Source organism: Balaenoptera physalus, assembly GCF_965194825.1.
Source record: "Balaenoptera physalus genome assembly, chromosome: 9".
In the NCBI taxonomy this organism is placed as follows: domain Eukaryota; kingdom Metazoa; phylum Chordata; class Mammalia; order Artiodactyla; family Balaenopteridae; genus Balaenoptera; species Balaenoptera physalus.
The window spans coordinates 22,070,847-22,084,973 of record NC_138888.1 but is presented as its reverse complement, the minus strand read 5'-3'; the positions used below and the strand labels follow the sequence as shown (position 1 = coordinate 22,084,973).

Sequence of the window (14,127 nt, the reverse complement as noted above, 5' to 3'; positions counted from 1 at the left end):
ATCAGGCTGTTTTGGAGATTAAATAAATACTCATAGGTGTAGTGTACTTGGACTTGTGCCTGGCACATGGAACCCTTCAGTTAAACAGTTGCTATTATTAGTTGCATTAGTATTCCTATTCAGCAAGTGTGTAATTCAAGTTGCCTTGAAATTTGGCAGTGTATAATCATGAGAAAAATAACATATCAGCTAGCTGTTGGGCAGGTACCTTGCAGACGTGATCTCTAGTGCCCACAACTCTGCCAGGCAAGTGATTCTACCCCTCTGCAGATGAGGGACGTGAGACTCACAGAGGTTTCGTAACTTGCCTGAGTCACAGCTAGTAAGTGACAGAGCAGGGATTTTAACTCAGGTCTGACTTCAAAGCCTGTACTCCTTCCACTCAGTTGAGAAATAGTCAAGGAATGGTGTGGAGAGCGGAGGGGAGAATCCTCCAGTTCAGTTCCTATTCCACAGCTTGTGAACTGTTTCCTTAGGTCAGACACATAACCTCTCTGTCCTGTTTCACCTTCCAGCTGCAACTTTTTGGGGCCTCTGATTTCTGCCACAAGTTACCCATCTATTATTGATCTACAGGTAATTCTACAGAGAATAATAAAGTTCTCTGTAATCCTATTAAAACTACATTATTCTAAGTGCTCATTTCTGAGCCATGGATCTTCAGAAATCCGCAAGCCTTATATAATATAAATCATGAAAAAAAACATACAAATGCCTAACATCTCGTAGTTCATAAAACATCTTCACAAACATTGGCTTATTTAAACAAACTACTCAGCAAAGTGGCTATGTGCCTGTTTCTCAGGTGAAGAAACGGAGACATAGGTCAAATCAATTGCCTACAGTCACATAATCAGGAAATAGCAGACTTAGCACCTGAATATCCAGTTTTTCTGATATCGTATCTCTGTTGCATCCATTTTACTATATCTAGCTCTGGAAGAATACCAACATCTTTTCTTGGGTGATCTGCTATACTTAGAAATACATCAAGGTATGATCTATTATTAGCATCCCCTTCTGTCCTTCATGCACTATCTTTTACTTGTGCTACAAAACATAGTTTCAATTAACACCTATGCTATTCCCCAACATAGCATAATATCTACCCCAGAAAACCAAGTTAACAGGATAACTTACCAAGGCTCGAGTGTCTGGGGGGATGGGGCCATGTTTTACTTGTCACAGAGCTTGGAGTGTCTTAGGAGTGGGTATTCAATAATTTAATTGACTAAGGCTCAAGATAGGTATAACTTCATAAAATCATATGTATGTCCCTATTTTGAATAATGATTTTTAAAAATGTACGTGCTTTTATAGAGAATGACAATAGATGTTATGTTTCAGAGTAACATTTGTTGAATGTCTACCATGTGGCCTGCACCTTTCCAAATGCTTTACATTTACTAACTTATTTATTTTTGGCAACATTGCTACAGGTAGGCACTATTATTATCCTATTTCACCAATGAAGAAACTAAGCCGCATTAACTTGCCCAAAGGTATAAAGCTGGTTAGTGGCAGGGCAATAATTTGAACCCAGGGATTCTGGCATCCAGAGTTCAAATCTCATTTAATCTTTACAACAACCCTAGGCAGCAGTGCTAATCATCTTGGACATTGAAGGTTGCCTTGATAACTCACTGGCATGATCCGATATTCAGGAGAAAAATAAAATAATCCAATTTAATTGTTTATAATAACAATCCTGTTCTATCCCAAGTAATACACCCATCACATTACAATTTTAAAAGTTGTTGGAAAAATAAAACTTACTGCTACATTTTAATTTTGATACTTGAAGTTTGAATTTATAACCAGTTTGGCTCTTCATGGACAGTATCTTTTGATATTTTTTCCCATGTAACCTTGCATACTTCACATTGTTTTTCACTTGTAATCTTAAAATCGTTGTGATTCTATCATCCTTTGAAATCTGCCTTTTAAAACAGAAATTTGTAGAGGGATTTCTTCAGGACTTAAAATTCTTGTCTCTTTTCTTGCCCTCATCAATCTTATTTTCTCCTTATCTTTTTCTTTTCTACTTTACTTTTTCTACTTTCTACTTTTTCTTTTCTTGTTGTTTATTTTGTTTCTTTGTCACAATGACTTAGGGTGGTGCCCAGTACTGTAGCAATTGTTGCTTTCCCGCCTCACAGAGACACTCAGTTCCTCAGCCCCTCTCCTCCAATAGTTCAGGACCTCTTCCTCCCCATCCTATCTCTCTCTTCCCCAGCTCCTTCCTCTCCTCCCCCTGCTCCTCCAGGCTCCTTTCTCGATCCTGTCTAGATCCTGCTGGGAACCAACTTCTCCCTTATCCTTGCCAGCACCCTCTGCCACCTTGGCCTTCAGCGCACTCAGCCACAAAACCACTTTTAGATCACTGCCCCTCCAGGTCCTACATCACCTCCTCGGAGTGCCTGAGGACCATCACCTGTGGAGACAGAGCTACTTCTGCTGAGCTGTCTGCAGGTCAGGTGAGCATTATCACCATGCTTCTAGAGGCAGCTCCAAATGTTCCCCATTTTCTTCAGTATTATCCAGTTCTTACGGACAAGTGGCTTTGCCTTCTCCTTCACAAAAACCGTAAGTAAAATGTAAGGTACAAACCACTGGGTGTAAGACAGGCTACAAGAATGTACTGTACAACACAATATTTTGTAACAACTGTAAATGGAGTATAACCTTTAGAAATTGTATATAAAATAAAAATAGTAATAAATAATAAATTTTAAGAAAAATAAAATAATGAGTTTGTCAAGGAAAAATTTCGTCCACGTACAGTTTCTGCCCATAAACTTAGTAGCACACCTCCCTATCCTCCCCTCCTTCTGCCCCAATCAGCCCTTCCTGGAGTTAAGAGCACTCTGGCTGCTCCAGCATTCTGCTCAATCAATGATCACCTTTCCTTTATATCAACCACCTTTCCCTCTCCAGTGGCTCTATATTGGTAGCACACATACATAGGTTCACATCTATACAAAAATGCTCTCTGGGTCCCACCTCTATCTGTCAATCATCTCACTCCTCCTGTGCACAGCCAAGCTTTTGGAAAGACTGGTCAAGATTATGAGGGCAAACGTATGACTCTACTGTCCTCTCCTCTGATCCCCGTGCTAGAATAGCTCTTGGTAGGTCCTTTGTAAATAATTCTCATTGTTTAAAATTGATGCTTCAAAAAGGCAGAAAGTTCAATAGAAAAGTGAATGAAATATTGCAACAGGCACTTTATAAAAGAGAGCATAAAGCAGCCAAAAACTTATGAAAAGGGGCTCAACTTCATTAATCATCAGAGAAATGAAAACTAATACTACCAAACTATACCACTACATAACCACGAGAATGGTCAAAATGAGAAAGATGAAAATACCACAGCAGGGTGGGGGCAATTAGGACCCTCAGGTATTGCTGAAAGGAGTATAAATTGGCACATCCACTTTGAAAAAGTGTGTGGTTGTTAACTACTAACACTAAATATGTACAAGCCCTGAGATCCAGCAATTCCACCCCTACGTATACACCCAACAGATATGTACTAAGATATTCACAGAAGCATTACTTGTAATAGCCAAAAACAAAACCCAAATTCATTAATAGCAGAATGAATAAATTGTAGTAAATTCATACAGTGGGATTCCATACAACAATGAGACAATGATTGTTACATCCCGAAACATGAATGAATCTTGCTAACGTATTGGTAAGTGAAAGAAGCCAGAAACAAAAGAGAACACAGCGTATGGTATGATTCCATACATGTAAGGTACAAAAGTTGGCAAAATCTATATGATAGTAGTTACCCTTGTGCTGGAAAAAGACAAGAGAAGTGCTCTTGGAATGCTAATAATGTCCTGTTTTTTGATCTGCTCTTTAGTTCATGAAAATTCATCCAACTGTATATGTCCTTTTATGAATATATGTTATGTTACACAACTTTTTTTTTTTTTAATTTATTTTTGGCTGTGTTGGGTCTTCGCTTCTGTGCGAGGGCTTTCTCTAGTTGTGGCGAGGAGGCGCCACTCTTCATCGCGGTGCGCGGGCCTCTCACTATCGCGGCCTCTCTGTTGCGGAGCACAGGCTCCAGATGCGCAGGCTCAGTAATTGTGGTTCACGGGCCTAGTTGCTCCGGGGCATGTGGGATCTTCCCAGACCAGGGCTCGAACCCGTGTCCCCTGCATTGGCAGGCAGATTCTCAACCACTGCACCACCAGGGAAGCCCTACACAACTTTTAAAATCTGGATATATTGATTTGTCCTGATCCTCTTCTTATTCAAAACACTCTTGATTCCCTTCCCTGTGTCACCCTTATAGACTCTAAGATCCTTGAGGCCAGAGACAGTCTTTTTCGTCTTAACCTCCCTAGTTCTTGCACAGAACTTGACACACACCCGCTCTGAACAACTGATTCTGGACAAATGAATGGGCAGGCTGCCTTGGCCCCTGATAAATTCTGTTCTTGCCTATGCTCTTGACTCTGAAGGCCGCATTTTCAGCCTCCCCTCTAGGCTCCAGGTTTCAAGATCTGCCTACAGACCATAGCAGAGATAATAATCCGCCCTTTATTTAAAAACTAGCTTTGAGTCAGGAGCTTTACGTAGATTATCTCTCTTCTCCCTCACCAATGGGCTTCAAGCTAGTAACTACTAGCGCCCACTTAACAGACCAGGAAACTTAAGGACCCCAGAGGTTACGTAACTTACCTAAAACTACACAGGTGATAAATTGGAGAAGTAAAATTGAAACTCAGGTTCTTTCTGATCCCCAAACCAGCGATCCTTCCATAGACCACACATGACGATAGATACAACAAGTTTAAAGTGCAGGTCACTGCTTTTCTCAAAGGCCTGCTCATCCTTCTGTATTTCTCATCCCGGGCAATGTCATCACTATGCACCTTGTGGTCCAGCTAGAGTCCTGAGAACTGCCTTCTCTTTCCCTCATCCTTTACACTGACTCAGTCACTAGTACTGTTTCCCAGACTTGAAAATCCATCCTGTGCTCACTATTCTGAATATCCTAGCATGAGTTCAGGTCTCCAGTTTTTTCTTTTGAAGATTACTGTAACTGTCTGTAAACTATGTCTTCCAATGCAGGCTTGGGTCCCGCTAATTCATTCTCGTGATGCTGCCTGAGAGCTCTTGGTAAAATGCAAATCTGAACGTGTCTCTCCTCCTTGCCTACAGGATAGAGCTCCAACATAAAGCATGGCATACCTTCCTTGACCTGGTTCCTGCCAAGCATTCCAGATCCTTCCCTCGTGACATCCACTCCTCCTCTCCCTATACTCTGTAATCCAGCCATATGAAGATTGACTTGTTGGTTTTATGTCTTTGGGTCTTCGCATGCCAGGGCTCTGTCTTCCTGGAATGCCTTTCCTTGTGCTGCCTTCCAGACAGACTGCAATGCAGCTTGCGAGATGCAGCTCTGGCATTTACTCCTCTGTCAAGCCCCTCGGCAGAGCTTGATTCCCTGTTATGTCACAGCTAGGCTTTGTGTATTTTCTCTCACAGCCCATTTCAACGCATTGCAATATTTTGCAGTCTGCACTTTACTTCTAGAACATTAGCTCAGACACTTGCCAGTTGTGTTTCGCATGCTCAGGCCAGCACACAAAAGTAAGTCAAAAATAGTAAAGTCATAAATTAATTAATAAATAAAACTGATGGTATGTGGGTATATGTCGTATTAGTTGCAGATCATTTATTTTTAAGAGTAAAGCCAGAAAGAATGTTTCAAGCAGAAACAATGGGGGAAATAGATCATTTCTTTGGGTGAAGAAATGATGAGTGTGGCCCAAAGTGTAAGTTGAAAACATTTAGCTATTATGCCCTCAGGCACATAAAATCCTCAGGCCTCTCATCAATAATTTCCTTCTACCACCACAGAGCCATCCATGAGGTTGGGCAGGCATAACATTTAGGAATGAAAGGAAAAGAGTAAACATTTGTATCTCTGAACCTAGTGCAGAGAGCCATCCAAATTCAACCTCAAATTTTAAGTGGTACAAAAATGGTCTAAGACTTATTAGAGATTATTCTCAGAGCTAACCAAGATAGAGCAGGACATTTGATTTATCCCATGGATCAGCTAAATTGAAGCACAGCAAAAATAAACATTTTCCAGATTTTTCTGTCATTCCCGAAATACAGGACAGGGACATGGACAAATAATAAATAGTCGGGTTGTGAAGTTATCTCTTCAAGTGAAGAAACTAACCAAAGGATTGGTGGGATTGACGGAGATGAGCGTGGCTGTGAGGCACAAGTTCGGTAAGGGACTTGAAGTTTCAGAGTTGAGACAGAGGCCAAGTAATGGTGGGCAGGGATACTTAATTCACCAATCACTCCACGCCACCCCCGGGGCCTTAAGTAGAAGGCAGGACACCAGATGACCACCAGAAAGCACTCCTCCCCACAAATGAGGAAGCTGATTACAGCTTTCAGGAGCCCCCCACTACGTGAAGACTGCAATTCAAAGGCTCTCCCTAGAAAAAGACGGTGGACAGAAGCAGCCAAATACCCCTAGAGACACACAGAAAAGCCATAACTCTGTTGACATTCCAAAAAGAAAAAGGGGGAGGAGCATTTCCCTCCCAGCAGTATTCTTTAATTGCCTTTTCTTGCTTCCTTTCTGAAGAGACAAGGGAGGTGGGTGATGGCAGCTAGATCATGTAAAAGTCCAGAGGGCAGCGGACATGAAGTTCTATCTAGCCTCCTTGCACAAAGGCGTTATTATAATACACACATAAAAATGCGTGGGCAAGACTTGGAGGGTTGGTCCCCGTGCCCCGGCCGCCGTGCCCGCCCCAAACTCACTCCCACCCCCGTGCTTTGAATGCATTTGTGTACACACACCCTCTGACAGATAGGTTCTTCATGTTCCCATGGAGCTGAAATCTCTGTAGTTTAGCTGGAGGGATCACGCTGCTTTTATACTTCCAACAGCAAAGGTAAGAATCACTGCATGATGTTAATTCTAGTTGTATTCCAGATTTTCAGTTGCTTGTCTTCGTGTTCACATGAACTCGATTTTTTTTTAACTTACTCTTTGTAAGACTGCCACAGTGGCAAACTGATGCTTGTTTTTGTAACATCAGTAGACAGAAACTCGAGCACATATGCGATCTGGGAGCTTCCTCTCCCTGAGCCCCTCCTTTCTAACAGAGTTTATGACCTTATCACATCTTAGGGGAGTTGATGAGAAATGCCAAATAGAAATCAATCTGTATTTAGTAAATTTTCTGTGAAACACATAAATCATCCTGTAACCACAGCTGTTTTCTAGCATGAAAAATCTGAATATTATTTCTACTCTGATGGGTACTTCTCAATAGGCCTCAACGTTCAAAATCATATCTATAATAATTTTGCAAATACAGATAGACTTCTGCAAGTTCCCTTTGGGTTTCATTTCAAAGCTCAGCTATTACCTTACTGTTTAAAAATCAAATAAAAGAATCTTGAAAAGAATCTAAAAGAGGAACACAACGTGATTTGCTAATGCAACCCCAGTATTTATGCCACCCCTCCTTTTGGAATTTTGCATCTCACAAGAAATGGTGATTTGACGTCTACAAAATCAAGTGCAAAGGAATTAAAGAAAATCATTTTGATTTCCTACCTGGAAATCTGCTTTCGGTCCTAGTCACACATTCTCACAATCTTGAGTCTCAGTTTCTCAGGTAAGTTTGCCAATCTGCTGACAAGAAGCTTTGTGTTATGACCTCTCCTCCCACAGCGCATACATTAAGACTTGACTATGAAAATGACCTTAAGCGCTAACCAAAGCTGCAAAACCAAATCACTTGGTTTGAAGAAAGAACATAAACACGTGGAGGTGGGACAGGCCAAAAAGGCGGGTGATGCATGCGGCACCAAGCTACACAGAATACCAGATGGCTAAGCAAAATACAATTTTAAAAGTTTAAAATAAGCTTATGAGCAACAAAATAAAGAGTGATTAGCACTGGATGATAAACGAAAGAATAAAATAATAAATATTTATGAGTCCATACCAAAATAAATAAATCATGTAGATACTCCCTCTCTCCAAGGGGTAAAGCTTAATTATTCTCCCTTTCAGTGTGGGCTGACTTCCAATGAACAGAACATGGAAAGAGAAAAGTAGTAACTTTACAGTGGAAACCCTAGCAGACTCTACCTTAACCAAGTGATCAAGGTTAATATCACGGTGATCAGTTATGTTGACAGGACACACCCCATAATATAATGCAATGAGAAGGGCACCTTCTCTGGTCTTCTTCCCCAAAACCCATAACTCCAGTCTACAAAATTCCTGGCCAATACTCTTCAAAAATATCCATCCCTTCTGAAACAAGTGGGGTATGCCGTGGTTGTGCTAAGTATGTTATTATCTATCATACTGTATTTTGTGTTAGTTTATATTTAATATTTTTAAAGTGAGTAGCCAATTAATACTAAATGAACTTTTCAGGAAAACCAGACAAGTCTTTTAAACTGTTAACCAAGCAGTCAAACAGACTAGTGTTTTTAGGCAGTAATTTTGTTTAAATAGTCATTTTTCTTTTTCTTTAATTTTAATGCTTCCATAACACGTCAGAATGACATCTCCAAATGCTGTAGACTTCAGTTTTTTTCTCACCGCAAATAGTATGTATATTTTCACTATGACTAGCAACAACATGCCTGCTATTGGTGATTCTGGTAATTATTTAAATAGGCTGACTCTACATGGATTTCAATGGCACAACAGTGACGACCATTCAGTGTTAGCCAGTTACAGGACCTGGTGAGCATCCTAGCCAGACACCCCGCGCTGCCTGTGGATAGGCATTCCCCAGCCTCTTGGCCGGGTGACAGCAAGCACAACAGCCCACAAGGCGGGTGGAGAACCGATGAATAAAATGATAAATATTTGCGATGAAACAGGATGTTGGAGAGGGGGGAGGGGGGATGGAATAGCTCAACTACTGAACTACTGAAGCTACTTTGGAACTTTAACAGTATTCCCTTGTTGTAGAACTGGGAGCAGTACACAGATAGATCTTTTCTCCAGTGTTTCCCCCTTTATTGTAAATAATTTACAGAATTACTACTGTACAACACAGCACCTACCCGGGTACAAGATTTAAGACTTTGGGCTGTTGAACCATAAGCACTATACCCTGAACAAATGCTGTAATCATCCTTTGAAGGCAATGCAAACAATGATGTGAAAATATAATATTTTTTAACTAGGCCCGTGAGCCACAATTACTGAGCCTGCGCGTCTGGAGCCCGTGCTCCGCAACAAGAGAGGCCGCGATAGTGAGAGGCCCGCGCACCGCGATGAAGAGTGGCCCCCGCTCGCTGCAACTAGAGAAAGCCCTCGTACAGAAACGAAGCCCCAACACAGCTAAAAAAAATTAATTAATTAATTAATTAATTTTTTAAAAATTCATATAAGAGAACAAAACAAATCGCCACGATGGGGGTACACTTTAGGGCTCGTTTGTCAAGAAAGTTCTTATCAACCAACAATGCCTTCTTGAAGTCCGCAATATTCCTCTATTTCACTCCTCTCTTGTTTTCTTGCTGATTATTCCACCAAAATAAAGTAAAAAATAGCCAAAACTAAACCACATCTCTGTGACAATTTGCTGCTTAAATAAGTCTCTGAGCATCTCTTTCACTCAAAGTGTCCTAACACTGATTGGTCATTTTGTTATATTATAAGGAGACAGAATGGCAACCTGGTATTGGGGAATGAGGACAGAGAAAAGAACTGAGCAGGATGTACAAGCTCACTCACTGAAGACTAAATATAAATATAAGAGCTTGTATCAATACAAAACACGAGCTTCTCGTACTTTTAAGACTTACGATATCAATTCGCCCTGCCTGGATTTCAACTAGTATATTTGACAAGAACCTCCAAATGAGGAAGAAGGAAATAGATGAGTAGGAAGTAGATGAGTTTGAAGACACATGTTCTTTTGTTTCCATTTGTTTTGTTTTCCATTTGTTATAATGGAAATCATTATAACATCATTCCCAAATATGATTTATCAATCCCTTTTATGCCAGAGAATCCCTTTGATTCTCCTTAAAAATCATTTCATGGAAAACTTAGTAAATAACACTTGAAAACAATACTAGAGTCAAAAGGTCACAGTGTCACATATACTTTCCTTCAATAATATATTAGCTATGATTCTATAAATCTGTTGTTCAGCATGAACAATGGGACAGCAAACTTGAAATGAAAAAATAAAACCTATGAGAAAATACAGTAGGTGCAGAATCAGAGATGAATGTCATATTCCATTCCAAACACTATCAGAACTGACAAATTTCCCTTTAGTGTACTTAGGTCTAAACAGTAACTCATTATGGATATTAGTTCCTATCCTCTTTCTGAGTGAAAATAAAGCAGCTCAATGAAATTGATCATGTGATCAAAGAAGATAAATTGCCCTTTCTTACCCCTCAAAAGAAAAAGTCCCACATGCAAGAACATCTTTACCAATACTGAAGATATTAAAAATGTAAAACCGAACCTATAATAGTCTGTAAGAATAGTTTATTATTCATTTGCTCTCATCTGTCAATCCTAACTTGCCTCAAACTTCATTCTGAGCCTTCCTAATTGAATTGGTTCAATTTCATATCCCACACCATAATTTATCAGTTAAGTAACCATGAGCAAACTGTGGTTTTCATATCTATTGACCCAGGGTAAGAGTATGCTGATATGTCATAAGCACACAACTGGCATGACTCCTCCTCCTCTGTGATGTATTAAAACCAACCTAACTACTGTTTTGATGATTTTGTTTACCCATTTATATTTTTGATATAGCAATTTATCTTCTAAAATTACTTAAAGGAAACAGTCTTTCATTAGCTTTTTAAATTCTTCCTCCCTGTAATGAAATACTGGAAGATATATTGAACTCCTATTTCTAAATCAGTTGAGAAATAAAACTGCTCAACTATTACCAATAAACTAAATATTTATCAGGTAACTGAGGTTATTTTTAAATGATTATAAGATCAATTAAACCAATAAAAAGAAAATGTTGAAGTGCTTTATAAATTCCAAAAGTATACCCCAGTTACATAATAGAATCTGAGCCTCAGAAGAAGAAAAGCAACAACAAGACGCAGTTTAGATAATCAATAAGAGGCCACTAAAGTGATTTTTGCAAATGACCAATGATTTGAAGCCACATTTCTGAAATTATATTTAAATTTTAAAGTTAGGACACTGGAAAGCAGTGTCATAAATGCTCAAAAACACATGGAAAAATTGATTTTCAAACAGTGTTTTTAAAGTGTTTTATAAACATGATACAATTTTTCGTTATTAAACTCTGAAGTTAAATATATTTCTTAATTTACCAACCAGCTTCACTGTATTCAGGTCTTAAATGTAATTTTCATCTACTTTCTAAACTCTCATCTGGAAATCTACATTTATCTGTAGATATGGGAAATATTATTTGTTAGATCCTCTTAATATTAAAAATATAAGCTGATAATTTCCCTCTGGCTTGATCATTCCATGATTCTAGAATATACATGTCTTTAAGAATCCAATACACTTGACAGTAGACCAAGAAGCAACATGAATAATAAGCAGAGAACTGCACTACCTTTATGACTATAATTTTTTAAAAACTTTGAAAGCATTCATCAAATACTAATCAGAAATAGATACACCAGATAAAACTAAGCTAAAATTGTTAAACTTACAAAATAACAAAACAAAATTAAATCCCATTGCGAAATATTAGAACCAAGTATAAGTAATAAGAATTAATATTTATAATATGTAAAGAGCTCATAGAAATTTATTTTTCAAAAATAGCTAGGAAATAAAGTAGAAAATATGACAAGCCAATTCAGAAAAGAAATATAATTAAAAAGGAAGCTCACTAATTATTAAAGAAATACAAACCAAAACAACAATGCAGGGAAGATTTTCACTTTGGCACTGTTATGATGAAAATGGGAAGTGACCTAAAAATAGGGACCATGTATACTAAAAATATTCAAACCCTTTAGCAAACAATCCCACAGGAGAAAATCTGAATATTCACAAATAAGAGAATTTTAAGAAAACTGTGACCATTAAAATAAATCAAAATTATATAACTATTAAAATTAGAGTACAGAAATTAGCAAAATGGAAAGTGTTTATGAAAATATGGTTTTGAAAATAAGGGCTATATCAATATCATGATTATAACTATTTCAAATGTGTGACTATGAGCAAAGATCAGGAGTATACAAGGAAAAATTAAAAATCAGATTGATAGATCGTAAAAGGTGATTGGATAGTTATATCTTTTATTTATTTGTTTCATAATAGCGCATGAGGGATAAAATTTTAAACTTGACTAGAACAAATGAATGCAGTAATCTAATGAGTTCCTAAATAAAATCTCCCAAATGCATCAACCAGTACCTACCATGAGACAATGACTATTCCCCAGGCAAGTTCACCAACGGCCGGATCTCTGTACCCAAAGCAAGACTCAAATTTTACACAAAATGAGACTGTGAAGGATCTACAGCATATCCGTGTCCTCAGAGCCATTAATCCACACCCAGGTCTGTAAACATTTACTGTATAGCTTGTGATGTTAGGAATGGCTCACTGTTATCCTTTTAACTGTACCACATCCATTATTTCTACGGGAGTTCATGACATGCTACCAAATCACGTTGTTTGAATACAGGCAGTTCTCAACTTACAAACACCTGACTGAGGAAAACCAAAAATAAAACCAGCTGCCGCTGTCCCCGGGTTGTTGCCTTCTAACACTACCAGAGTTCTTGCTGATACTCCCAGAGAGACTCAGCTGTTGTGAAAAAAATCTTAAACTTCTTAGAGCATTGGAAGGGAGGAAGGGTCAAAGAAATGAAAGCAGGACCAGCCAGGGAAGCCACACAAGGCCGGTGCTTACCCTCAAGAGGGCTCAATAAACATTTGATGAATTAATGAATTACTTTCCATGTTCACGCCTGTAGTTTCAGCCTGATGACTCTGTCCCTCTCCTATTCCAACAGCCTAATAACAGGCCTCCTTCTTGGGCTCCTGATTCATGGAGCTGGAGCTAAAGAAGGGAATCGAAATCCAGAAACAAACAGCTGTGATCAAGAGGCTGCCCACTAAGGCAGTTCACAGGACAGAGTCCAAGCCTAGGACCAACTCAGAAAGGTCTATTTCCAAAAGTGCAGGCAGAGGGTACATGATATACAGAAAGACAAGACAAGACATAAATGGTGAAAGAAATACAGAAGTTGAAAGTCTAGCAAAGCTTATTAATAAGGATGCCAAATGAGAGATCAAAAAAATGAAGTCTTAGTGTGATATGGAAGAAGTAAAGATGTATCAAAGTTAAGGGTGGGCTGGTTTGGGAATAATCTTGTGACCCCTCAGAGCCCCAGTTTGATGTATTACTCCAGCATCACTTAGACGGCAGAATCACTTTATACACACCTGAAGTCTAGTAACTTCTCAGTTCATTTCACCATATATATATATATATATATATATATATATATACTCATCTTCTGAAAATCTGAGCCACTCCATTGCTCAAAAATCTTCCTCAGCCCCTCTTACCAACTGAATTAGAGAAATCATAGAATCTTAGAGTTTGAGAAGGTTTTAAGACCTTTTCGCTCACAGTGAAAGGGGTAAAACAACTTCACTCTTTCATTAAAGATCCATCACAATATCGTCCAGGCTATATACTCCTTACGATTCTCTGATCCTATCCTTGCACACTTCTTGCCTCCTGGCTTTCACTCACGGCCACCATGCTGAACAACTACAGGGGGCACCATTTACATCACAGTCTATGTGAATGGTGCCTTCAAAAGTTTTGCAATATTCAACTCTTAGGCAGCCAAATGGGGTGCTCCTACTTTCACCTGTAACACTCTCTCCACCTGGAATGCCATCTTTCAACCGCATCTCTGCTTTTAAGATGCTAAACATTCTTCAAAGTCCGTAAAACCTTTCCCAGTTCCCACAATTGGTTGTAATCTTTTTCTTTGAACTTTCATTTCATTTGGTTTATGCCTCTTTTATGCATATTCTGTCTTCTAGTGTAATGAGTTAGTTATGCATGTCTTATAAGCAATCCTAGA

The 14,127-nt window shown here is 38.9% G+C and overlaps 2 protein-coding genes across 11 annotated transcripts in view; one reads left to right on the top strand and one right to left on the bottom strand.

Moving 5' to 3' along the window:
* HIVEP2 (HIVEP zinc finger 2) overlaps positions 1-14,127 on the bottom strand; it is a 203,407-nt gene that overhangs the window by 151,703 nt on the left and 37,577 nt on the right. For 4 of the 10 annotated variants that reach the window (XM_082474357.1, XM_082474355.1, XM_082474363.1 and 1 more), the window contains exon 2: positions 7,622-7,696. The exons of 5 other annotated variants lie outside the window; for them this stretch is intronic. The gene's annotated coding sequence lies outside the window, so the exon portion shown is untranslated. Of the gene's footprint in view, positions 1-7,621; positions 7,700-14,127 lie in introns of those variants that run through there. One more of the 10 variants, XM_082474356.1, reaches the window with a different exon arrangement.
* The window catches only part of LOC309666875 (uncharacterized protein), a 367,169-nt gene that overhangs the window by 333,858 nt on the left and 19,184 nt on the right, over positions 1-14,127 (top strand). The window lies entirely within an intron of this gene.